Source organism: Anastrepha obliqua, chromosome 2 (genome assembly GCF_027943255.1).
Source record: "Anastrepha obliqua isolate idAnaObli1 chromosome 2, idAnaObli1_1.0, whole genome shotgun sequence".
Lineage (NCBI taxonomy): Eukaryota > Metazoa > Arthropoda > Insecta > Diptera > Tephritidae > Anastrepha > Anastrepha obliqua.
The window spans coordinates 2,186,194-2,211,957 of record NC_072893.1 but is presented as its reverse complement, the minus strand read 5'-3'; the positions used below and the strand labels follow the sequence as shown (position 1 = coordinate 2,211,957).

The following is a 25,764-nucleotide window of genomic DNA, read 5'->3' as shown; positions in this document are numbered from 1 at the left end:
TCGTTTTGCGAGTTTTATATATAGTATTTATAAGATTGTTATGTTATTGCTTTGGAAAGGTTTTTGGTCTTCTGAAATTACATTCCCGTTAGACTAACAACCTCTCCTCTTACTTGTTTTTATAGTTCAATGTACGAAGTACCTCCTGCAAATAAACAAAGAGTAGTTCCATTAGAGACTAGATTCCCGTTTCTTAAGAAGAAATGTAACAACAACCTTGACAATAAGGGAACCCTAAACGCCTCTTATGGCGAAGAAAGGTTATACTCAATATTTGCTGTACTCTCGGTTTGAACCGCAGACGGTTCAGCTAATGTAATTCAGCTAATTAAGCTCCAGCGCGTCTGTTGAGTAGGTAATTTTGCTTGAATAAATCCAAGTGATCCATTCATTTCGCCAGAATATAGAATTTATTTATTTTAATTTCGCGTTTAAGTTTTGTGTGTCTTGGTCAACTCCTTTTCTAAATCAAAATTACTCATTCTAAGAGCGTTCCATGTGTCATTGCGACGTGACATATTGCACTTATGTATGCGCGTATGGGCAAGTAGAATTTAATTGACTGTCAAGCAAAAACAAAGTTCTAATGAACAATGCCTCATTAAGCGACAACGAAGTAAGCTTCGCTGAACAAAAAGACGATTCAGGGAAATCAGTTAAACCGGCGACCGGATATTGAGCGAAAACTTCCTGCCAAATAAATGTCTAAGCGGGAGTAAACTCACCGAAAATACAAATAAAAGTACAATCGGCACAAAATCACAAACATCCAATATTCACAAAGGACAACATCAAACACTTTTACGTACATAACGCAAGTAGCAAAAACTGTCGAGGGAATGAATGAATATATCGAAAAGCAATTAAGCAGATGAAAGCGGCTTAAGTGCAAACAGCGTCATGTGACATGAAATGCTTATCAGTTGCCGAACACCTTCTCAAGGCAACCCCCTCAACCGCATACCCTCCATCCAATCGCTCCCTTCACCTTTGATTTAACCACACTTACTACAAATATTTATCGGCTCTGACGCGCCCACGCAATTCACCGATAATGATGTGTTTGTCTCGATTAGGTGGCGCTGAATATCCTTTCAATGAAGTGTCGACCGCCTCGTATCGTCGCATGTCTAATGGCATTTCCATTCTTGAGGAGTTAGCCGGAAGCTGGGAAGTGCGTGCCCAACGACTACGCCAACTAAAGATGTCATTTCACGCACACATGTGCAATGAGCGAACACAGTAAATGAACCGTAAGTGGCGTGAGTGAGCCTATGAGTGCGTGTCGCCTGTCTCATATCACTTCAAGAACTGCTTCCAAAGGCTTTTAGCATTCCTTGACCACTTTGCCTGGGAACGTCAACATCTTCGGTGTGAATTATTGGCCCATTTCAAATGGACATTAATTAGATGTGGTGAGCTGCTTGCGACTTGAGTAGAATGTCCACTGCCTCTGTGTGCACACACATGCGTACATCATGAAACACAAATGCGCACACATACATTGAAGTACTCGTAATACACATTTCTGCACATTCTATACGTTGAAAAATGGTTCGTGTGGAACGACTTGCGCATTTTAATGAAGATTTTTATTTCAGTCGCAAAATACTCCCATTATTTATAGGCTATAGCTTTTAATTGTGCAATGTGTGAATGGCCACATGGCGGACTTAATGAAATATTTTATTTACCTCCTTGGTAGTGTTAGCATTGAGTTTGTTGAAACACGTTCATTCAGTTTTCAAATATGTTGGCAAACTGCTGGCAAAATTTTATTTCTCAACCTTCAGTTTCATACTTCCCCGATGAGTCTTTAACTTGATCTATGTTGCTTGCTTCGTCTTAGCTTAACTTAAGGTGATAAGTTGATCATTACATTCATATTGATGGGTATTTTGAGAGTCTCTTTCGGTTGTTGGTTTTGTATTAAATTCTGCTTTAAACTTGAGAAAACTTATATCGAACCAACTGAACTTAGTTGTTTCCACGGTTTCCACCAGAGCTATGCACGAATTTATGAAATATCACACAAAATCGGATTGAAATTCAAAAAATTAAAATTGAGCATTTCAAAAATATGAATTTATCGCATTTTAAGTGAGTATTTTGGTAAACATCGAAAGGTATAATATGGTATTTTCAACACTCAAGACTCCAGCTGCCAAAGTGTCACTTGGAAAATGCAACATAAGGCTATTAATATCATTTTGAGAAATCAAAAGGGGCCCAATGTTTCACTTTTACAAATTTATATGCTAAACAGAATTTCAGGGAACATCGCATGAGAATTGCACAGAATTGCGGAGGTGACGGTTTCCTCGCCGTCGGTTATTTTTACGGCGGGAAAATATTTCAATTCATTTCCTTTTTCTCCGCTGGGTTTAAGACTCAGGGTTGCTTTCCGATCACTTGGTGACAATTTGCTGGTTTATAAGCAAATAATATTATATTTGCACAAAAAAACCTGCCAAACATCAATTATTTAGAAATATTTTTTCGAAAAGGTTTCAAACGGATTTTAATACTAAAATAATTTCACTACAAAATTAATTAAGATTTCACTACAAAATAGTTTTAGTGTAAAAATGTCAGCTGAAAACTGTCCCGTCGCAATTGTTTAAACGACCGAATTTTCGACGGGAGTAGATCAGCTGTTCTCTACCCATCAGCCGTTACCCGTTGTACGCGGACATTAAGTGCAGTGCTCACAAAAGGGTTCGCTCTAAGAGTTCAAACCGTTAATGCAAGTACTCTATCCTGTCGACGAACGAGCCGGCTGACAATAATTTTCGACTGCACAAATCCAAGTATGAATTCGAAGGAAAACCATTATAAATAAAATACAATGTATATATATTTGATCTTTTTTCCTGTAAAGAACATAGGGACTCAACAACTTGTTTCCAGTGGTCCCGATTTTGAGCTAGTATTTTAACTTCACTTCATGCTTTGATCGTCTTTTCCATCTTCGCCGCAATAACCCTTATCCAAGTGTTAGACTGCCTTCCTCTGCGGCGGCTGCCCTGCGGGTTCCACTCAACTGCAGTTCTGGTGATGTTATTAGGTCGGCATAGTGTGTGGCCAAGCCAGTTCCATTTCCGTTTGGTAATTTACTCAACAATAAAGTCCTTTCTCGACAAACAAAACTAACACTCTATAAGGCTCTCGTCATGCCCCTCCTAGCGTATAGCACAGAAGCTTGGACGATGACAACATTTGATGAGGCGTCCTTTGGAGTGTTTGAGAAAAAGGTTCTGCGGAAGCCTTTTGGACCTTTGCACGTTGGCGACGGCGAGTATTGCAGACGATGGAATGATGGAGCTTTACATAGTTCAGCGAATAAAGATTCAGCGGCTTCGTTGGCCGATTCATGTCGTCCGAATAGATGCAAACTCTCCAGTTCTGAAAGTATTCGATGCGGTACCAGCTGGTGGTAGCAGAGGAACAGGAAGGTCCTCTCTACGTTGGAAATATCATGTGGAGAAAAACTTGGCTTCACTTAGTGTGTTCAACTGGCGCCGTTTAACACGACTGGCACGACACGACTGGCGCGCTTGGTTAAACTCGGCCAAAATTGCGTAATCGGTTATAGCGCCAATCAAGAAGAAAAGGAAGAATTCCCTTAACAATAAGGGTCTGCCTTTTGGCTTGTCTAAGCAGAGTGTTTTGAATGGTATTAACAAAAGTCTGAAGTTCTACGCATCTTTTTGCGACGGATCCACGTTTCACAGGCGTAAAAAAAATAACTGATTTTTGCGAAATTAATTTTTTCTACTCCTAATTTTTAAAAGTCCATCGACTTACCTTGTGTATATTACTGATAAGTAAGCGGAAAGTTTCAAATTCCGTTCCAGCGATATTCTTTTCTTCATCCAGTCAAACTACGCAGCTTAGCTACAATATTTCGACATCTAGCCGTTTCTTAATAGAGGCCCCCCAAGAACCTTTATGCCTCGACTAATTAAAGAAATAATAGGTGGCGCTTTTGAGGGAACTTTTATTTAGCCTCCACCAGTCCAGTACTCCACTCTCTTCTATTTGATATTTCATAAACCCTCACCGGATGATACACGACACTCCAGAGACCACATTTACACATATGGACATACGAGTATGTATGCATGTATGTATGGACAAAAAGCAGGTGTGTGCAAACAAAGTTAACTAAAATGGTTTTGATTTACTTATGTATTTTCCATTTGCCTATCACTCAATATCAAATCAAACTAAACGACTTTTTTGCATTTTTATGCCCACCAGAATGGAAGAATATTTTCACTTTTGGCGTAGTGTTCACTACCATACATGCATGCATACATACATAACATTTCATTTTTGGGCATAATAAAAATATTTATGTATATGAATATGTATTGCATATGTACGCATAGATTTTGCCACAGAGGAAGGGGGGCGAAATGAGCAATCATAAAGTCAAGTGGTGGTCATAAATATAACGAGCGACACATGTCGCCCAGGCCGGCGGAGGACAACTCAGATGGACGTAAATAAGAAGTTTGTTATTTTTATCGAATGAAATATATGTGCGTATGTACAGTTGCCCACAAAATAATAGAAGTGCCGACATGAAAATTATGCAATATTAAATTTTCAATAATAATAAATAAAGGTTTTATTTCAAAATTTGTTGGCACAAAATAAGTTACATGAGTTGAATTTATCTTTCCGCAGTTATGTAGCACATTTCAATCAAGCGTAAACAAAAACTTTAATTTAAATTTAAGTAAAACAAATTGAAAATTAGTTCCACATAAAAATTAGAGTAGTTTATACAACATAAGATTATTTTAAACAATTAGCATAAAATGCCTTCACATCTTAATAATGATATTTCGTTGAATGCCCTCGGTTTTGCACTGCAGCACACCTTCGTGGCATAGAGTCTTTGAGATCCTGACAACGTTTTAATGGTATCCATTTCTATGCTGTTTTTACTACCATCCATAAATTTCTAGTAGGTTTCCGTTCACCAACACTTTTTTTGATGCCATACTACAAGATTTCTTTGAGCAGGCCAACGCATAACCTCAACCCCGTTGATCCTAAACCATTATTTTGCAGTCTGGTTGGTATGTTTGCGAACATTATCCTGCTCATGTACCCATTGCGGTGGCATATTCCATGCGGCATTACTCGTCACATTACCTCATCTAATATTTTCACATATGCACCTTGTTGCATCCAGAATCTTGAATCAAATAAATTGAGCCATACCATGAATTTAGCGCCGCTACGTTTCGAATGAATCGCTGACTATATTCCGCGTTGGGAGGGTGCCAAACATTTTTTCTGGAACCCCTTATACCAAACAATTGGATTGTGTTTTCATCTGCCCGCAATATCTTTTGCCATTTACTCACAGGCCATGACAGATGCTCTGTATACGGGCTTTCATGTGTTTCTTTGTCAGTAGCGATAGCTTTCGTGGACTTCTTGCGCATAATTTGTATTGCACCAAATGTCAACGCGCATGTTTCGGCACTAACTGGCGAACTAAGGTCGTCGGGGATGACTCTGGTTGATGCAAATGAATTCGTCTTCCAGTAACGTATCATATTAAGACTGTCTTGAGCAGATATTTTGTCCACGAGTTCCATGCTTATTTTTATGATGTAGGGCATTTGCTAGCATCTGAACCTTGGATTTCCTAGTAAATTTTCCCCTGCTTTCTTAGCCTTTTGATCGTTGCTCGCTCTTTCTCTGTACAGTACTTGGCTCTATCCACTGAGAGAATAAATTATGCTCCTCTCAATTAACTACCGCAGCAATGAAATTTTCCCTCAAATTTTACTACTAACGTCCCGCTAAGTGCACCGCTATAGTGCAGGGTCTCTTACGAGTGGGACTAAACAGTTATGTATTCATATAAATTTTCCATGCCTTCCCACTTCTATTATTTTGTGGACAACTGTATGTATGAGTATTTGTAAGTATGTAAGCAAGTGGTAAAGATAACGGCAAAGCTGGTTGCCATGCCGAGCCATTGGGGGAGTAGTTGGTTAGTTAGTTGGTAGCGATGGCCAACTCCCAAGCGTACGCCGCTGGTCCTTTGCGCTAGTCGTGAAAGTCATAAATCTTTATTGAACTTGTCATTATTGATTTGGATTTTTGGTTAGTGCCATGTATGATGTACCGTTAGACGGAAGGCAAAGGGACGGCAGCGGAAGGATCCGCCAGACTTAAATAATGTCATGTGTCATAATGTTCCAACAGCGGAGGCACTGTGCTTCAGTGTGTTTCTTAATGTGCATGTGTATGTGTGTATCATATAATTGGGAGTGTCTGCATTAACTCAAGCTGGAGTGTTAGACCACTTGCCCCTCTAACCAGAATATCCCACATACAAATATGTATGCATATTTACTTATACCTATTTATATAAATTTGTGTGAGTACACACGTACGTCTAATACGCCTGTTAGAACTCCCCCCGCGTCTCTTATCAGTTTACCATGCGAAATGAATTGAGAAATTACTCTTGTCGACTGGTTGTATTTTTTTCTAGCATGTCCAGATTGTTTTGCTTTTCATAAATCACTGATGAATTACATCTACATACTGGATAGCCCAACTAAACTGAATCCAGTTGTACGATGCATGCCACAAGTCCTTACGTGCCCATGCCATGACCAACCCTGTTGGAAATCCAAAACACGTGTTTGTTATGAACTATACTTTTTTTTTGCTGCAAACACCATTCTGGAAGTTTGATGGATGTCCCTTGCAATGTTTGTACGGCCAAGCTCTTTCTCCTATTTGTGGAGCGCCTCATCATGTTGTTCTAAAGTTTTAGACTGCCTCCGACCGGCTGGTGAATTTTTATGAGCAGCTTTTTCATGGCAAGAACAACTGTTAGTGAGAAATTAAAGAAGACACATTATTGGAAGAATGGAAGAAAAAACGAAACACCACAAAAATGTCGCGAGCATTGGATTTTGAATTTAAGAATTCCAAAATTAGTTCTGCCCTAACGAGCAAACAAATGTTGAGCGAGAAAAATTGAAATGGTGTCGCATCCGCTAGAAATATACTAATTCAGAACCATGGAATTTCCTGCAGGGTATATATCATACCTATGTGTACATGTGTGCATGTGTGAGTGGATAGAGATTGTATGCACAGTACAGTAGTCATAAATATTAAACGAACTTATCGCTCACACTACCTTTTGCTTTTGTTATTGACTTCTGTTTTGGCTGCCCGTATTTTGGTGCTGTGAAATTTATCATTCATTTCGGGCCAAGTTTGTTAATTATTTATGTCCTCATTTTTGTACTGAAACTTCATTGTGTATCAAACACATAATTCGGCTCGTAAGCTTGTTATGTTCTTAGTAAAGTTTCGTGATATATGGCCGCAAACAGAAGTTCGGTTATCTTCAATTTAATTTTGTGACACATTTGCCATTTGCCTTTGTTGTCAAGAGATGTATAGAATGAATTGAGCGAATGCAGCTACTTTAAAAACATTCCATAAAAGAACTATCACACTTTTTTTGACAGTCCCTGGAAGTAATATTCAAGTGCACATTTTTGTATTTTCAAGAGCTTTCAAATAATATACAATGAATGGTAGGTACGACTGTTTTGATAGAAGCTGGTTGGTATTTGGACAATGCAAACGTGAAAAGAGCCACACCTCCCTCCTATGCAATCCATAGTTTGCGAAATAATAGAAAAAACTCTTGTGAAATAAAATCGATATAGTAGCCGTAGATTCAAGATGCACATACAAACCGACATGATGAAATCGACTGTACGAAGTTCGAATAGCTCATGCTGACCACGAACAAAGCTTTACTGCTTGTTTCCTTGTTTGGTTAGAAGATATTTGACGCTCGCTTTTTTTACCTTTAATATATTTTTAAACATCGCTCTACTATTCCGAAAAGCCCGCTCATATTATTTAACCATTTCCCCCACTCATCAGTAATGATGACAACAATTACTGGACCTAATTGCACTCACACAGACGCACATACTTACACACATATGTAGATGCATTCTACTCATTCCGTTGGTTTTTTTTTTTACTTTCCATCCATAGACAACGGTGGACAAGGCCATAAATGTCAAGCGCTGTTATTTAATGCCCTGGTAGTAACACCCACTTTCGTGCATTGTTGCTTTATTGTGTCTTCTATAATGGGCATCGCCCTAGTCGCAGTTGGTTGTTCCTTTAACCTTATGAGTAGGAAACTTCAATTTGAGCAAAAAGAAATAAATCTTGAAAGGTTCGTTGAGTCGCCTCGTTATTTCCGCATTGTTTCGCTATTTACGACAACACCTCAACACATTGTTACCCTGCCTGCTTTCTTACCACTCCGCTTGCCGTGTGTCACAAGCTCGCTAGATCCATTGATTCTCATTAACGAGCAGACCACGCCAACTAAATTTCAACTTTGCGTGTTTTGTGCATTGGGCCTCCTCTCATATCCATCGCAATTGTACCCACTCGTTTTTGCTAAATGTGTTCATGGCATGGAGAAATGTCCCAGAAGGCTCTTCTGCTCCGGAAATTTGTCAAATTACGAATGAAAAAAATCTAAAGCAACAGTAATTAGAACTTTCGGCAGAACAATGTTTATCACTCGGTTCAATTTAAGACTTGAGGTACGATGGTCGTAACTGAGTTATTGTGTTTTTGTTTTTTTTTTTTTGGAATGTACGTTGGTTGGATGGAAAGCAAAGTAACTGGCAAAACATCGATTAGGTGTTACCACATCGCTCCAATAAGTGTTGATGAAATTTGCCTTTGCAGCAAAGTAATGCAATGCAATTCCAATCATTTTGCACATCTTTTATTTCACTTCACAATTTTTACAGTTAAACAATTTAAGATATGTCAACGAAAAAACAGTTAAAAATGCCCAAATGGCTGGCTATGTAATTCCTACTTGTGCTTCCAGAAGAGCACCATTCTATCGGTGGCGTGAAGCCGAACGACTGCGAGCTTGTAAACATCTATAGCCGTCTGCTGATCGTCTACGGTGGGAGCCGTGGCAGTCGCTGCCGCACTTATATTCATTAGCATAATCGTCCTCATCATCTTCGTCTGCGCTGTAGATCGCAGGGGATTTTTCATAACTGCGCTGATCGCGCTTATTTACCTGTTTGAATTCCGACGGATGCCGCGATGGCACACGCCCATCTGACCTAACTTTCTTCGAGTTAGTTCGAGGCAGTATTTCCCCGCTGTCGACATCTTCCAAACTTTCCGCACTCTCAACTTCGTCGTCCTCCACATCCTCGTCGGACCTCTCGTCTATAGCATCAATCGCGTCACAAACTCGGAAATAAAACTGATTGTGCTTCTCTACAAATCCATAACGCACGCCTCCATCTAAAGCATCCTGTACTAGTTTTATCACTTTTTCCTCCGGCTCTGAGTATGTTTTGACCATATGTCCAACGATTTGATCCAAAGTTACGGGCTCTTTAAACACCGAAAGCGTCTCCAAGACTTCTTTTCCGTTAATTGGTTTTGGCATCTTTGATTTATATGCGTTTGCTATTAATTTAAACTTTTTCCTAAATTATTTTTATTACAAGAATTTTTTTGTCTTCTCAAGAGAAAAGATTTTTAAATAGTTCTAAAAAATATTGACAAAAAACTACACGCAAATAGGTTGATTTTCATTTTATATCATCTGTTTGTCTGGTGCAATGACTCAAAGTAGAAAGTGCATACCTGGCAACTCTTATATGTACTTGAGAAAGTGAGTGGAGAAAAGCAGTGCAATTCGGGCGCAAATTCAGTAATGGGACAAAGTTTACGCACTTTGACAATGATTAGCTGCCGGACGCATACTTCAGCTGCAGCTTCATCAACAATACCGCAAAACGCCGCAAAAGCAGATGAAACTATAAAACGAAACATTATCGCCAAGGTCGACGTCCTTATGGGGTGCGCGCAACACACAAATACCTCATTACAATTAGAAGCAAGAATTTGCAAGTGGGGGAGGTTCCAGCAAGATTTACAAGTAAAAAGCTTTTACGTCATTAATCTCATAGCTCGCCATAAAACAAAAGCAATTATTCGCAACGTACCCTCATATTGAGCACAGAGGACCTCGGAAGGTGCCACAGTTTCGCATACCAGCAGGGCATTTGGATATGTGACGTCGTATGTGCGGGAATTTTACTACTCAGTTGCTTACATACATATATACTAATACTAAATAGGATGTGTATTGGTGTGTGTGTGTGTGCTACGACAACTAATTTTTTATTTCAGATTCGTCGGCGCTATTAATTCTGCTCTGTTTTTATTAGGTAGGAAAGTACTTGAAGAATAATGTGAGCGAAATGTGCACCTTTTCAGAGCTTGTCGATTTTAATTGTTCCCTTTCGTCCGCTTAACACATTCACAGGCCTCGTAAAGAGTCAAGAGCTTTAATTACATAGGTAATATATGTATGTGCATTTGTTTAAGAATAATGACAATAGCAAACCTGCGTTCGATCTCTTCTTCGACATAATAATTTTCAAAACGTTAACACAAAAAAGCAAGGACAAAGGAAGGTACATGCATACATACATATATCTACTGTATAGTACTACGTTAAGTATTAGGAAAGTTTTAATTAAAGCACAAAGATTTAAGTAATTTGGCATTTCATTTATTCAACAGAGGAGTTGCTTTGCTTTCTTCGACCAACAGACAAGTTCACCCCAGCTGTATTTAATATTTAAAATGCAACATTTTCATAATTTTTAAATACACATCCATTATTTTTTTACCTATGTGTGCATGTCTACCCTTTCCAGTTGTTGAGCGTAAAATTATGTTATTTGCATTAATTTAATATTAGCCTTTGGGGTAAAAAAAATCCCCATTGAACTCTTGAAACAACGTGCGTATGAGACTTTCAACGCCGCTGCCGATGAAAGAGTTTGAAAGTCGACAACAACAGCAACACGGAAAATTGAATGTGCTGCATAATTAGGCAGCAACAACTCTTTCGCTTGACATATTAATTTGGCAACGTTTTTGAACTTTCGCCCTCAAGGGAAATCTTTCCAAAAGTAAACACGAAAAGCAGCTAAGAAAACATATCCAAATGAAAAGGAAAGTGTGTCTCGTGCAACGAAGACCCTTTTAAATATGCAGGTTCTCACTTTTGAACTTCCAATATACAAGTACACCTGAAACGTTTTGTTAATTATTTTTTATTACTTCAACCTCTGCTTGGCGGTTGGCTTGGGCGAAAACAAATATGCAGAAATAATTAAAATTTGCATATTTTTATAAAACGAATTTTTCTTTATTTTGTGGACATGCGATACATTATCCTTTATGGGTACATAAATAAGCAAATGTTACACGCTCTAAAAACAATTAACAAAAAAAATGTTCCACAAAAAGGAAGGCAATAGGACAAAATTTAATTAATTAACTAATCGTAAGAAACAGTTTTCCTACCAAAATGGCTTTTAAATCAATGGCATACAATTTTGTACAGCCTAATTAACTATTTAATATAACTTTGTAGGTGAAATAATACCAAATACTATTAAAAAATTTAAAGAATACATATACACTTGTACACAGGTGACCTTGATCAAAAAGTTCCCGAAACAACCGCCAGGCGACGCTCGAAGTCAAAATTGTATAGCCATTGCTTGATATTTGTAATTTGGTACGTGTGTTCGATGTTTTGATATTTTACAGTTTTAAAAATGGATTTGGATTCGAATCAACGGGTTTGTATTAAATTTTGCATTAAAAATGGATTCAATGGTGCGGAAACCTTAGAAATTTTGGGAAACTGTCTCGGTAATGAGACTCTTAAGAAAACAGCTGATTACAAACGCTTACATGAACTCATCAGAAGATATCCATGGAGGATGACGAACGTAGTGGCAGGGCATCCACATCGCAAGCTGAAGAAAACATCAATAAATTGAAAGACAAGTTGATCAATAACCTTAAATTAACCATCAGAGAGCTGGCAGAGGACTTGAACATTGCTTATGGATCCGTGCAGGACATTGTAGATAATGATTTCGGTTTGCGTTGTGTTGTTGGTCCCAAAGGTCGCAATCCAAGGGACGAATGATCCAAGACCAAAATAACACGTCATTTTCAGTCAAAAAAGAAAGTGCTAAAAATAAAATACTCACTGTTTTTATGGATTACAACGGTATTATATACCACGAATTTATGCCAAAAGGTCAGACAGTTAATATATACACATATTTATTTAATAGAGACCATTGTTTTGGCGTTGTAAGGCGTTGAATGGATGCAAACTCTCCAGTAAGGTTTCAGCAGCCATAGCCAAATGGGTTGGTGCGTAACTATCATTCGGAAAACACAGAGAACGTAAGCTCGAATCTCGGTGCATGAACATCAAATAATAGAACAAGTTTTTTCTAATAGCGGTCGCCCCTCTACAGGCAATGGCAAACATCCGAGTGTATTTCTGCCATGAAAAAGCTCTTCATAAAAATATCTTCCGTTCAGAGTGGGCTTAAAGCTGTAGGTCCCTCCATTTGTGGAACAACATCAAGACGCACACCACAAATAGGAGGAGGAGCCTGGCCAAACACCCAAAAAAAGGGTGTAAGCACCAATTATACTCGTAGTATATAATATAATATAAGGTTTGGTAAGTCATTATGAATCAACACTTCCAAATTCTGGATGCACTGGCGGCATCGTCGGTCCTTATTTTTTCCAAATGAGAAAGGAGCTGCTGTTACAGTAAATGACGAGCGTTATAGAGCATTGCTGACGGACAACATTTGCTTCCAACAAGACGGTGCAACGTGCCATACAGCGCCCTTAACAATCGATTTATTGCAATATTCAAGCCATCGACCAGATTTATTGGAAAAAGAAGTCAAAAATTTGACTGATCCAGTGGACCATGTAACTCGTAACCGTGGTGGGCATATGCCGGATATCATATTCAAAAAATAAATTACATTAAATTATCTAAGAAATTATAATAAAAACAAAATTCATTCTAACAATATTTCTCTTTTGTATTATCATTTGAAGTTCTCAAGCTCTTAAAAATAGCCCTATAAAATGATATTTGATACTTATTATTAAATTTGATAATTACTGAAATTTACTAAAATGAGTGGGGGTATATTAAATTTTCATCGAACCACCGTTATTTGGTTCTAGCGGCGGCCGCCGTAATCGAATGGTTTAGTGCGTGACAACCATTCGGAAATACCCGGGTACGAATCTTCAGGCATGAAACACTAAACGACATAAAAACTTTTATCATATAGCAATCGCCCCTCAGCAGGCAATGAAAAAGCTCCTCATAAAAATCCTCTGCCGTTCGGAGTGCTTCAGATAACGAGCATTTCCAGATCCCATAGACATAATGTTGTGGCTTGTTCCAGGTATAACCATGAATGTACCAAATAAATTAAACAACGCTGTTTATGCCATCCCTTAGTCATTGAATTAGAGTTCTCACGCCTAAGATCGCTTATCAGCCACCCCTCGTATGTGCATTCCAATGCAAGTATATAAAGAAAAAAACGACGGTTTTCAATAATAAATGTCGAAATAATATTTTATTTACGTTTCTGCTCAAAAGTGTGGTAAGTATTTATATCAACTGAATTTAAGAAAATTGTGGCGTACATATCCCAATTTTATTCTGCAGCTGGAGCTCATCACACATAAATACGCATGCACTAATAAAATATTGTTGCTGGTAAAGTAATTGTTGTAAAACACTTAGGAACAATGAATTGCTTCGCTTTCGGGCATAACCTCAAAATTATCTTAATTAGTCAAAAATTAACCATAAATAGTTTTCATGCCATACAAAATCACCAAGCCCTAATGGCAATTGCCAACATTATAATTGCTCGGCACACAAGAAGCTATGCCCGACTGCCTACTTTGAAAAACGTTCACCAATTTCCCAGCGGCTTTAAATATGTGTGTACGTATCTATGTATGTATCTTCATCTCATAAAAGTTTAAAGCCACTCACTAACCGCATACCTCGTCTTTTATTGGAACCACAAATGGCAAACTGGCATTCGAACGACAGACGCCTGGAGGCCATTAAATCTTTCACTGAAATTTTACCCACAACCCCATCGCCTCCCATTGCTCGCACATGAAACTAGCAATCCTTCTTCGATTTAAAATTTCAAACTGTGTGGCCAGTCGCATAAAGCAAACAGCTGAATCACACACGCGAAAAGGTTGAAAATCATGCGAGGCAATGCGCTTTTGATGCCTTTCAGGATTGGAGAAAGACGTTTCTAAATCTTTAGGTAAACCTCTCGAACACTTACACGTATGCACTAGCACGTACACATGTGCGGCCGAGCACATTGTCATATGTGAGTTGGAATTCAAAAGCGTGTGGTGAGTGAGAATTTCACGTGCTTGCACCCTCACCGCGAAGGAGGTGATGGGGATGCAGAATCAAATTGGCTCAAACACGCATGAAAAGCCGCCTTGAATGTGCGCTGATTTTTCGTTAAAGGTTGTTGGTGCAGAGAAGTGTGGCTGCAAGTGGGATTCTTTAATGTTTTCTTTGGGGCGAAAAGGCAAAGGTAAAAAAAAATTTTTTAAGTGAATTTAATCTTGTAAGGATACGTCAAAGGAAACACTAATACACTTGTACAAATGAATGGCTGAAAAGCGAAGAGGTGCGTTTGTTCAACTGCCGGTGTATGTGTATGAGTTTCAGGTTACGTGGAAGGTGAAAAGAATTTTTCCACTCACTTTAACAAAACAAACACGTAGCATTGGAAACGCGTTTTCCTTCACAAAGCACGTGAAGGTGTATATGTATAAATATCCGCATATATACATTCATACGTTTGCGTGCGTTGAATAGAATGAGTAGAAGCAATACTTTTAAACAATATCTTTAACTATTTAAATCAGGTCAATCGTGTTTCTGGGAATATTTAACAGCTATAGTTTCACTTTCTTGTGATAAAAAAAATTGAGAATAAAAGTGTTTGCCACGCAAATGGCTTAAGTAGCAACAAACATATCGCAACATATGGCAAAAAAAAAAATTTTCTCTTGAGGACAATTAAGAATCAAGTGTCACCGTGTTGGCTGGTTAGCCAAACAACACTCGCATCCAAAGGTGAAACCTACGCTGAGGAAGGAAACGGCACAACAAAAACAAAAGTGGTTTTGCCATAAATGCAAAAACGTCAGTTTAATGACGGTGAACATCTATTCGTACATTTACTTTTTTGTTAGAGGAACATAGTAAATTAAAAACGTTTAGGCCTTTTTCATCGACATTTCGGCAGGAATACAAAAAATATTAATAAACCATCGAATATATCGCATGAGAGAAATAAGTCCGAACATCAGCCCGGAAACAGTCTGATAATAAGATCATGCACATTTTTAGCTTCCAAAAACCGCTTCCCCGAAAATTATATAACTCCGATTTTTTACTATATAAATACTTCTTGTCAAAATCTTTTTTTTTATATAAAATTCTTAACGCATATTGGTAGTGTGATGCGAAATATGAATACATTGAGAATTACTTTTGAGGCGATAAAAATAAAAGCGATTAGAGAAGGTTTCAGTTCCAGTTCGATGGGGAATTTTCGATCGTTGACAAATTGTGGATAGAAAAAAATCACAATTAAAAGTCGATACGCTAAAGGCAATCTTCATAGGGAAATGCAATTTGATATATTCGTCCCTAAAGTTCTACGACTTTTTGAAAACAAAACAAAAATATTTTATCAGAGATTATGTCATGTGTGACGAAGAAATCAATGAAGATGGTTAAATATTAGCTGATTAGTTTAGCAGAGTTCAGCATGCGCGTGTAAGTTCATTGAAAGAATAAAATATACTAGGTTGTTCAATAAGTTTTGCGTTCCATAAGAAAAACATAATTTTGATTTGAAATACACTTTATTATCCAGTATAGTCTCCCTGAACATCTTACACTTGTTCCAACGAGATTCCAATTTATGAATTCCATCTCTGAAGCGAGAATCTGGAAGGACTGCAAAATACGTATCCACAGCTGTTATGGACTCATCATTTGATGAAAAACTCTCTCCACGAATGAATTTTTTTAGGTATAGAAGCAGATGGAAGTTGGAGGTGACAAATCTGGTGAATACGGTGGCTGCTCCAACAATTCGAACTTTAATTCATGGATTTTAGCCATTGTCGAAATGCTCTTGTGACACGGTGCATTAACCTGATGAAAAAGAATTTTTTTCTTTTGCAAACTGAGTCTATTTTTTACGCATTTCAGCCTTCAGCTAGTATAAATGGTTACAATAATATTCACAATTCATTGTTTTACCAGTTTCCAAATAATGCAGAAACAAAATTTCTTTCACATACCAAAAACTCATGTTAACACCTTTTTTAGCTAGTATAAATGGTTACAATAATATTCACAATTCATTGTTTTACCAGTTTCCAAATAATGCAGAAACAAAATTTCTTTCACATACCAAAAACTCATGTTAACACCTTTTGGGTCGATTTCTGAACACGAACTCGTTTCGGAGGCGAAGAACCAGGTTACAACACGCTTTAGCTTCTTGTTTTGATTTAGGGATGATAGACCCAAGTCTCGTCCATAGCGATGAGTCGACGCTCAAAATCCATCCTTATCCTTTCGAAAAGGCTCTAAATATTGCTGTCACTGTTTCAGTCACTCGACTATTTCAGTCACTCGACAATTTTCCAATACCATATCCTGTAGGTTTGCTGCGATTTCTGGTGTTGTTGATGTCTATGGACGTCTTTGGGGTGGATCGTCTTCAAAGTTTGTGCGACCACGTTTAAATTCAGCACCCATCTTTCTGCTGTAATAATTGATGGCAAAAAGTCGTTATACACTTGCAACATTCGTCCTAAACTTCTTTTGCTTTTAAACCTAACAAAAATAAAAATTCAATCACTTGATTTTTTCTGTTGTAGAAAATACTGTGACACGTCGATGCTAAATGGCTTGTAAACAAAGAATTAGCTGACAGATTGAAATAAAACTTCGCGCACAGTCATATAAAGGGTGTAGCAACATGAACAGTATGCTAGTAGCTCATATCGAACCGCAAAACTTATTGAACATCCTAATATTTATATAAATCTCAGAAATTCCCAACTTTGATATGCTTTTATGGTATTATGCCTTACTAGCTTTAACCCGCGGCCCCGCTCGCGGAGGAGTAGTTTTGAGGGATTTAGGATATGTATATAAAAGAATTACAAAAAATTATTTCATAGAAAATAATTTTTTATTAATAACCATAATATTACAATACCCGGCATCCGTTGCTATGCCTCGTTGAATAAAATCAAAACAACCAATCAGAAAAATATCAAGCAAAATTATTTTAATTAATTTTCTATCTCAAACCGTTTTTGAACTTTGCATTTGGGTCATAGTTGAACAGCTTATGCGGATTATGAAGTCTAGAGTGTGTTATAAATACTGGGAAATAGGAAAAACTAAGATTTTTTAGATAAAATTTAAGCAAATATTCGATTATTAGTGACGAATGAGAGTGGTGGCGCGGCCTGGGGGCTGTGGGAAGGGAGTTCCATCATAAAAACATGCCTATAACCTTCTTTGGGTGAAAATATGAATGTATAAAAATTTGTACGTCATTTGGTGTTGTCGTTTCGTAGTGATGCGCGGACAACGTACAGACATTCACTTTTATAGTAGATATAGATTTTCACTGCGATATCACACGAAATTGTTGACCATAACGTGTTTTCCTATTTTCTGTGAAAAATGATGGCAAGCGGGCATTTTCTCAGGCTCAAGTTTTAAACAGAAAGGTCATTTTGCCTGTAAAAATTTCCAAGTCTTAGATTTCAGTTCCAGTTACATTTACATGTGCTGCCTTTGTGGCTCAAAATAACACACAAATCATGAAGGAAGAAAACTAATTTAGAAACTAAGCAAAAAATTATACAGTTTCAAAATTCACAGAAAATTAGGAGGTGCCCTGCTTTTAGAAATTAGTTAATACCCAGGCTTCAACAAAAAGTTTCAGTAATAAGTTAAACAACATTTTGGGTGAAACCAAAGCACATTGAACCGGTAGTGTCAGCAGAACAGCTTATTTGATTTCCTTCTAATTTTGTTTAAATTAAAAAAAAGAAATACATTGCTCTCGTAGTTTTGCGCTATTGTTTTTCCTACTACTTGTTCAATGTGCCTTATGCGCATTGTAAAAAGAATTGAGAAGCTGTGCTAAATAACACACCGTTATTCGGTTTTGAGCGAATTTGACAGAATCAGCTGATGGGCTGACGTAACAAGGGATGTGTTTACAAAAGAACTGAGATTGTTTTGGTGATGTACGAAAAAAATCACTTCGTTGCCATCGGAACAAGGACTGATTGAACGAGTGTCTGAATACACATGAAATGTTTGTTTAGAATTCGACTGCCGAATACTCTGTGACGTGATAGCGAAATTCCTTACAATTTTCTTTTTCATCATAGCTAATAACCAAACCTTAGAAATCTATCATTCTTGCCTTCCGTGAAACTGATTTTTATATTTCTTTGTTATAAAAACGGAAAAATTATATTTCTTTGTACTCATTTCTTTGTTATAATTTTTTTATTATTACATTTATCTATTTTGATTTCATATATAAAAAAAGGAACAATTACTTTATTCAATTAAAATTAAAGTTAAATTTTCAGTATTCTTCCATTTAAACTATGTAAGCTAAAATCAATCATAAAACTGTTTTTAAGCAAATATCATTAAATCTGATTGACACGGTTGGTTCTTTCTTGCATCTGGAGAGTCAAATTTGGTTTGTTATTAGCCATAGAGAGCGCCAAAATATTTCATAAATATATTTAGCGAATTTTCAAAACTATCGCCTAAACCTCACTAGTCTAGCTTCTATTTTTGTGACATTTTGTCATCTCTTTACCAATAAGATGACTGTCATCTCTACGTCAACGGCAAACTAGTTTGACTCCTTCCCCAACACAGTTAATTAAATGTCAGCCCCAAAGGGATCATCGCTGCTTTTCTTATAAATCACTGTCCAATTTTCGTAACGACAACAATGACTGAACCGAAAATTTGCTATGTCATGTGGCCCTCACTGACTTACGTTACGCCACACCCAAGCACTTTGCGCTGTGGCAATGCAACGAAATCATATAAAAAGCGCATAGGAGAGAAAATTAAGGCACATTTGCTTTTCAAGTTTAATTTTTCTTCTACTGCCAAGCAGAAAAATTATTTCAATGATGAAGTTAGGCATTATAATTTATATTCTTACGTCTTTAAAAGTCCAGCATGTTCAAGAGCACAAGGCTGAATGGATAAACTTTCAAGTTTTTAAATCGCTTAGACCCACTGTGTCTGCACACCAGTCAAACTAAAGAAGCGGAAGCAGCAGGACAATGATTCAACCAAAGACTGATACGTCAGCTAATACTTCACACTTATTACGCTTCGTCGAATCGAAAATTGCAAAGTCACATAGCTGAACACCCTCCCCATTCGGGCAACAGAGTTTGGTGTGTCTTACTATAAGAAAAATCGGAAATGAACAATCATGGCAGTCAGACTGCTAGAATGAAAATGTAGATACATTTAAAAATGTATTTGAAGCATTTCGCTGAATTTCATCGATTATTTTGTTTGAAGGATCGAACGGAAACTTTCTAAAACAGGAGGACTTTTGATGTCTAAGTGCTTAAGAATAAAAATACGGTAGTGATTACGTGAAGAACGCACTTAGTTGCGGGGAAGGAAGGAATATTTCAAAATATTTAATGTTCCTGCAGAATCCACATGATAAACATAAAACGACGGGAAGGTAGTCATAACTAGCTTTTGGTCTGCCGTGGAACAAGCATTCAAAATGGGCATCCCTCACAACACACACTGTTACAGTTGTAAACAACCAGAAAAAAGGAAACGATTCTCCATTTCCTCTGCGAACGCCCTGCCCTATGGAAGGACAGAATGTTAACCCTGGGCCAACCGCTGTTCGAGCGTCTCGATCAACTGTCTGGTTTAGACACCAACAGCCTAATAAGGTTCTTAAACCGCACAGTCTACATATAGTCGTGCTGTAAATAACCGTTAAACAAGTTAGTAGCGAGAAGTAGCAGCAAAATGGTGCGGAAAGGCTAGTTGAATTCTGGATGAATCACCACTTCAACCAACCAACCAACTACTGCTGGATTCGCGATTTTCGCTTTTCTTCTTGATTTTTTGTCGGGGGAAATAGAACTCCGAAGTCGATTTACGATACAGAGTTTTAGCTCAAACGTCCGATGAGATGAGCTAAAAAACGTCTATGAAGGTAACCGATTTGATTTATTTTTAATTCCACAAACTAATATTTATATGTTCAGTGCATCGGTTATTGCAATTCCAGCTCTTTACTTAGCAGTTATGAGAATCTAGAGATGTTTACTTGAACATTAGAGTATTATCTGAATTAATAAAAGTCTGTTGGGGAAAATTTTTGATCGCCATCGTTTATGGAACAGCAGTTTTATGTTATTGCTCGATAGCAATAAATTTAATTAATAAAAAGCTGGAGCATATCAAAATGGGAAAGTGATAAAAGGCTCCAAACATGTACATATGTATTTGTTTTAATCTATGTGGCTGTATGGATGTATTTGGCTGCATAATATGCCTACTGTGAAAGATAAAAAGACTCATACATGGGTAAAGAGGCCCTTGCATGGAGTCTCACCAATTGGAAAATCTCGATTGACATGTGTGCACACATATCAAATAGAAGACTTTGGCAAGAAATATCCATCGCATGCATTTCAATTCAAATCGAAAGGGCAACCATTAGCCAATGTCCTCCATGGTGAACTGGAATATACTATTATTTACTTTGAATGGAAGCAAAAAAAAACAGGGATAAGTAAATTTTATTACGAGAATTGCATTGCAATGGACTTTGCATCAAAAGATTGGATGCATTGAGAGACATGAGCTGGGCTGGTAAGCTGCTGAGCTAGTCGAGAGTTGAAAGGCATTCACAGATTCAATGCAGCAAACGAAATGCAGCCTTCACAGTAGAATTCATGCCTCTTATTTTATAAAAGGGAATTAAATTGTATATTTATTTGAAAGCATTTCTGCTTTGCACTGTTGGTAGAGGCTGGTTGTTACATCAAGCTAAAGTCGGGTCGGGTCGAGTCGGGCTCTACTTCAAATGTTCAAGTTGCGCAACGCGGCGCAATAAGGACTCTCGGCAGAAGTTTACATTTGCAAATTGATTTCCCCATCTTAAGCGGCTATAGAATTGGCATCTGGTTGCCATTGTAAGGGCTGAATTATCAAAGCACTTCATGCACACATACACACACACATTCCGGACTCACTCACTTACAAAGTCACAGCACACAAAGTCACCAGACGGCTACTAGAAAAGGCAATAAAACACAGAATTGAAAAGGAAAAAGTCAAGCAATTTGCAATTATTCAAAGCAAAAAACCTCCACCCAACTCCACATCTTCTTCGCATCTCAGCTCACACCTCGCATAGAATGACACCATGTGTGTATGTGTGGGTAAAACGTTTGTGTGGCTGAATTTTTAATATACTTTAATATTCGCAATTTCATATTTTCTCTGCTTCTTTTGGCACTGCTGATTGTTATTCGCAAATTTTACAAGCTCATAAAAGTAATAAAACCGACGCTCGTGACACTCATAAATGTTAATGTGACAAGTAAACATATTCACGCCATTCGCCGTTCGCCAGATGTCTCGGCATTCAATTGTCATTTGAATTCGTGTTCACACTCAGCCCGAATTTGAGTCGAAAACGCGCCTCCTGCATTTGAGGGGTTGCCGTCTACCGTTTGGCATAGGTGAGTATGCGGGCAAATTGATTTTTTGTTTTCTTCCGCCATGCGAATCCACACACCTCGCTGCACGTAGCGATATTTAAATACACAGGTTGCAGCCATAAATGCCAGGCATTTGTATAATTTTCCAATTTTCATAAAATGTGATTCACACATTTCGGCGTTTCTGGATAATAAAATAATCATTTAAATAATTTATACTCGCAAGCGTTTAAAAGCACTTACATACTTACATACATACATACGTATGTACATATGTATGTGCATGCCTACATACCATAATAGATATATTTGTTTAAAAATAAATGTATGTGGCTCCGTAAGCGTGTATGTAAGCACATAAGTGAGCGCCCATCCGATTGCTATAAAAATTTGTGATTTTTTGTGCGTATGCTCGCGAGGCTTTGTAAGATTATAAGACACCAGCTGGGTGGCGCTTAAGTCGAGATATATTATATTTAAAAATTATATTTACGGCCCGATTTGACTGAAACCTGAACTTTTATGTGCATAATGTACTTACGTATGACGCAGGTGAGGATAAATAAAAAAATGGTACTCTAGATGTCAAGGTACTTATGAAAAAGACTCGTACTCAGACAAGAAAAAATATGCCACTGAACAATCTGTTCAGGGTCTTAGGCAGAAGCACAATAAATTTCCAGATGAAAAAGTATAAAAAAACCGATGCCCAACACGATATGTAGAAGCGACCATTCCTACGGGTAAACCGAAAGTAGAAAATATTTTGATTCCGAAGACCAATCAGGCCTACAACTCCGTATAAATAGATTAAATCTGGGTAACCCTGTTTTTTGTATGGTCAGTTATGTTGCTTGCTCTCGAGAGGGGCAAAGACACAAACAATGAATTATAATATTTTTACACAGGATAGTAAAATACCGCAGTGGCAGCACAGCAAAGCGGACCGACGTATTAATTTTTGGAAATGTCATAAAAATTTCTTAGAGAATCCACAAACTAAAATTTATATCTATTATTTTTTTAATGAAATCACACACATTTAGCATTTGATGCTGTATGTCTGCACAGACTTCAATTTGGAACTAAGTAAATTCATTCAGAATTATATCTCTGTACTTTAAACATTCACTAATGAATTTATAAAGAACAAAATAGTTATTTCCTATTCCTCAGCTACCAACAGCTGGAGCGTTTGTATCCATTCGGACGATATGTCCCAGCCAACGGAGCCGCTGAATCTTTATTCGCTGCGCTATGTCTATGTCGTCGTAAAGCTCATACATGGCCTCATTGTTCCATGGCCTGTGATACTCGCCGTCGCTAAGGTGCAAGGTAAAGCCTCTCTCATTAAGCTTTGGTAAGCCGCCTCTAGCTCAAAAATCGAGCTTATAGCATACGAAGGGAGCTCATCATTAAAATAAATTGATTCTAACGACGCCAAATGTGGAAAAAGATAAAGTGTTAATGTCCTTTGGCCACATTCAGCAAAAGCTAGCAGCTTCTTCTGAGTCAATTTACATATAAGGTTGGCAAAAAAGGCTTGGGGTATTTCCGCAAGCTTGTCTTTGCAAGCGCGTAGTTCTAGTTGTATTCGTCGCATCGGTTCACGCTAGAGCTTTTTGGAAAGCTCTTTTCACGTGCTAACACGTGTTTGATTAATTGTTGTTTGCTTTTAGTTGTTCGTGAGTTATAGCGTCAGCCTTGAAATCCAACGTAGAATCTCTCTTGCCAACAAGTGCTACTTTGGACTAAGTAGGCAACTGAGCAGTAAAGTCCTCTCTCGACGAACAAAACTAACACTCTACAAGACTCTCATCATGCCCGTCCTGACGTATGGCGCAGAAGCTTGGACGATGACAACATCCGATGACGCGACGCTTGGAGTGTTCGAGAGAAAGATTCTGCGTAAGATTTTTGGACCTTTGCACGGCGAATATCGCAGACGATGGAACGATGAGCTGTATGAGCTTTACGACGACATAGACATAGCGCAGCGAATAAAGATCCAGCGGCTACGTTGGCTGGGTCATGTCGTCCGAATGGATACAAACGCTCCGGCTTTGAAAGTATTCGATGCGGTACCAGCTGGTGGTAGCAGAGGAAGAGGAAGGCCTCCTCTGCGTTGGAAAGATCAGGTGGAGAAAGACTTGGCTTCACTTGGTGTGTCCAATTGGCGCCGGTTAGCACGAGAAAGAAACGACTGGCGCGCTTTATTAAGCTCGGCCAAAATCGCGTAAGCGGTTATCGCGCCAATTAAGAAGAAGAGAAGAAGAGTTATAGCGTCGCAAACATGGAGCAAAATAAAGAGAAAATACGGCATATTTTACAGTACTACTACGATAAAGTTTGCCTTTCATCTCATGCTGCCAATAAAATTTGTGCAGTTTATGGACCCGATACAGTTTCCATTTCCACCGCACAACGATGGTTTCAACCTTTTCGTTCTGGTGCAGAGGTGATCGAAGATGCGCCGGAAGGCCTGTCGTCGAAAATTGCGATAAAATCGCTGAATTGATCGAAAGAGACCGGCATAGTAGCAGCCGTAGCATTGGCCAAGAGCTGGGCATGAGTCATCAAACCATTATAAACCATTTGAAGAAGCTTGGATTTAAAAAGAAGATGTATGGGTGCCACACGACTTGACGCAAAAAAACATTTTTGCCCGTATGGATGCATGCGAATCGCTTCTGAATCGCAACAAAATCGACCCGTTTTTGAAGCGGATGGTGACTGGCGATGAAAAGTGGGTCACTTACGAATACGTGAAGCGCAAACGGTCGTGGTCGAAAAGCGGTGAAGCTGCCCAGACGGTGGCCAAGCCTGGATTGACGGCCAGGAAGGTTCTTCTGTGTGTTTGGTGGGATTGGCAGGGAATCATCCACTATGAGCTGCTCTCCTATGGCCAAACGCTCAATTCGGACCTGTACTGCCAACAACTGGACCGCTTGAATACAGCAATCTTGCATAAGAGGCCATCTTTGATCAACAGAGGCCGAATTGTCTTCCATCAGGACAACGCCAGGCCACACACATCTTTGGTGACGCGCCAGAAGCTCCGGGAGCTCGGATGGGAGGTTCTTTTGCATCCACCGTATAGTCCGGATCTCGCACCAAGTGATTACCACCTATTTCTGTCCATGGCGAACGAGCTTGGTAGTCGGAAGTTGTCCTCAAGAGAGTCCTGTGAAAATTGGCTCTCCGAGTTTTTTGACAATAGGGAAGCGAGCTTCTATAAGAGGGGCATTATGAAGTTGGCATCTCGTTGGGAACTCGTCATCGAACAAAACGGCGCATATTTGACTTAAATCGCATTATTATAACCAATTTTATGAACAATTGAAAATTCAATAAAAATACCGCAAGACTTTTTTGACAACCTTATATTAATAAGGACAAGCTAATCCTAATAAGCGAGAGACAATGGGGGTACCCATATCTACACTATATAAGAAGTATATTTTAGTTCACTTCTTAAACCCATGCGATCCCTGCGTTATTGCCTCGTCAGCCAAGATGCGAGGGGGTCTGTGTGCCAGATTAAGGTCACGTACAATAAATTGTATGGGATACTATAGATAGTATCGAAATATTGCGGTAACAATCCTGATTCTAGGTGAAGCATATAGTTTGGGGTGTTTAAAGGTAGTAAGTTTAACTTCTTTAGAAAGAATCGGAGAAGTTTCTTCACTGGCTCATATCTATCAACACCGCGTATCTGAGCACATTACCGACCTGAACGCAGTGTAGAAAATTTTCAGTTGTTCAATGGGCATTTATGTTATTGCAAGTTTTACCACAGAAAGTGGTTTATCTAAATGTTTTATGTAACTTTATAGCTTAACATAATACCAAGATACTCATATTCATTGACAATTTCAATGGGAACACTACCGTACGTCCAAAATTTTTATATATACTTAG

At 38.2% G+C, this 25,764-nt stretch overlaps 1 protein-coding gene across 1 annotated transcript in view; it reads right to left on the bottom strand.

Annotated features, from left to right (window-relative positions):
• Positions 1 to 6,845: 6,845 nt before the first annotated feature.
• Positions 6,846 to 25,764, bottom strand: part of LOC129237228 (endoplasmic reticulum membrane-associated RNA degradation protein-like) — a 51,766-nt gene continuing 32,847 nt past the window's right edge. The window contains exon 5 of the mRNA XM_054871808.1: positions 6,846 to 6,873. The gene's annotated coding sequence lies outside the window, so the exon portion shown is untranslated. The remainder of the gene's footprint in view (positions 6,874 to 25,764) is intronic.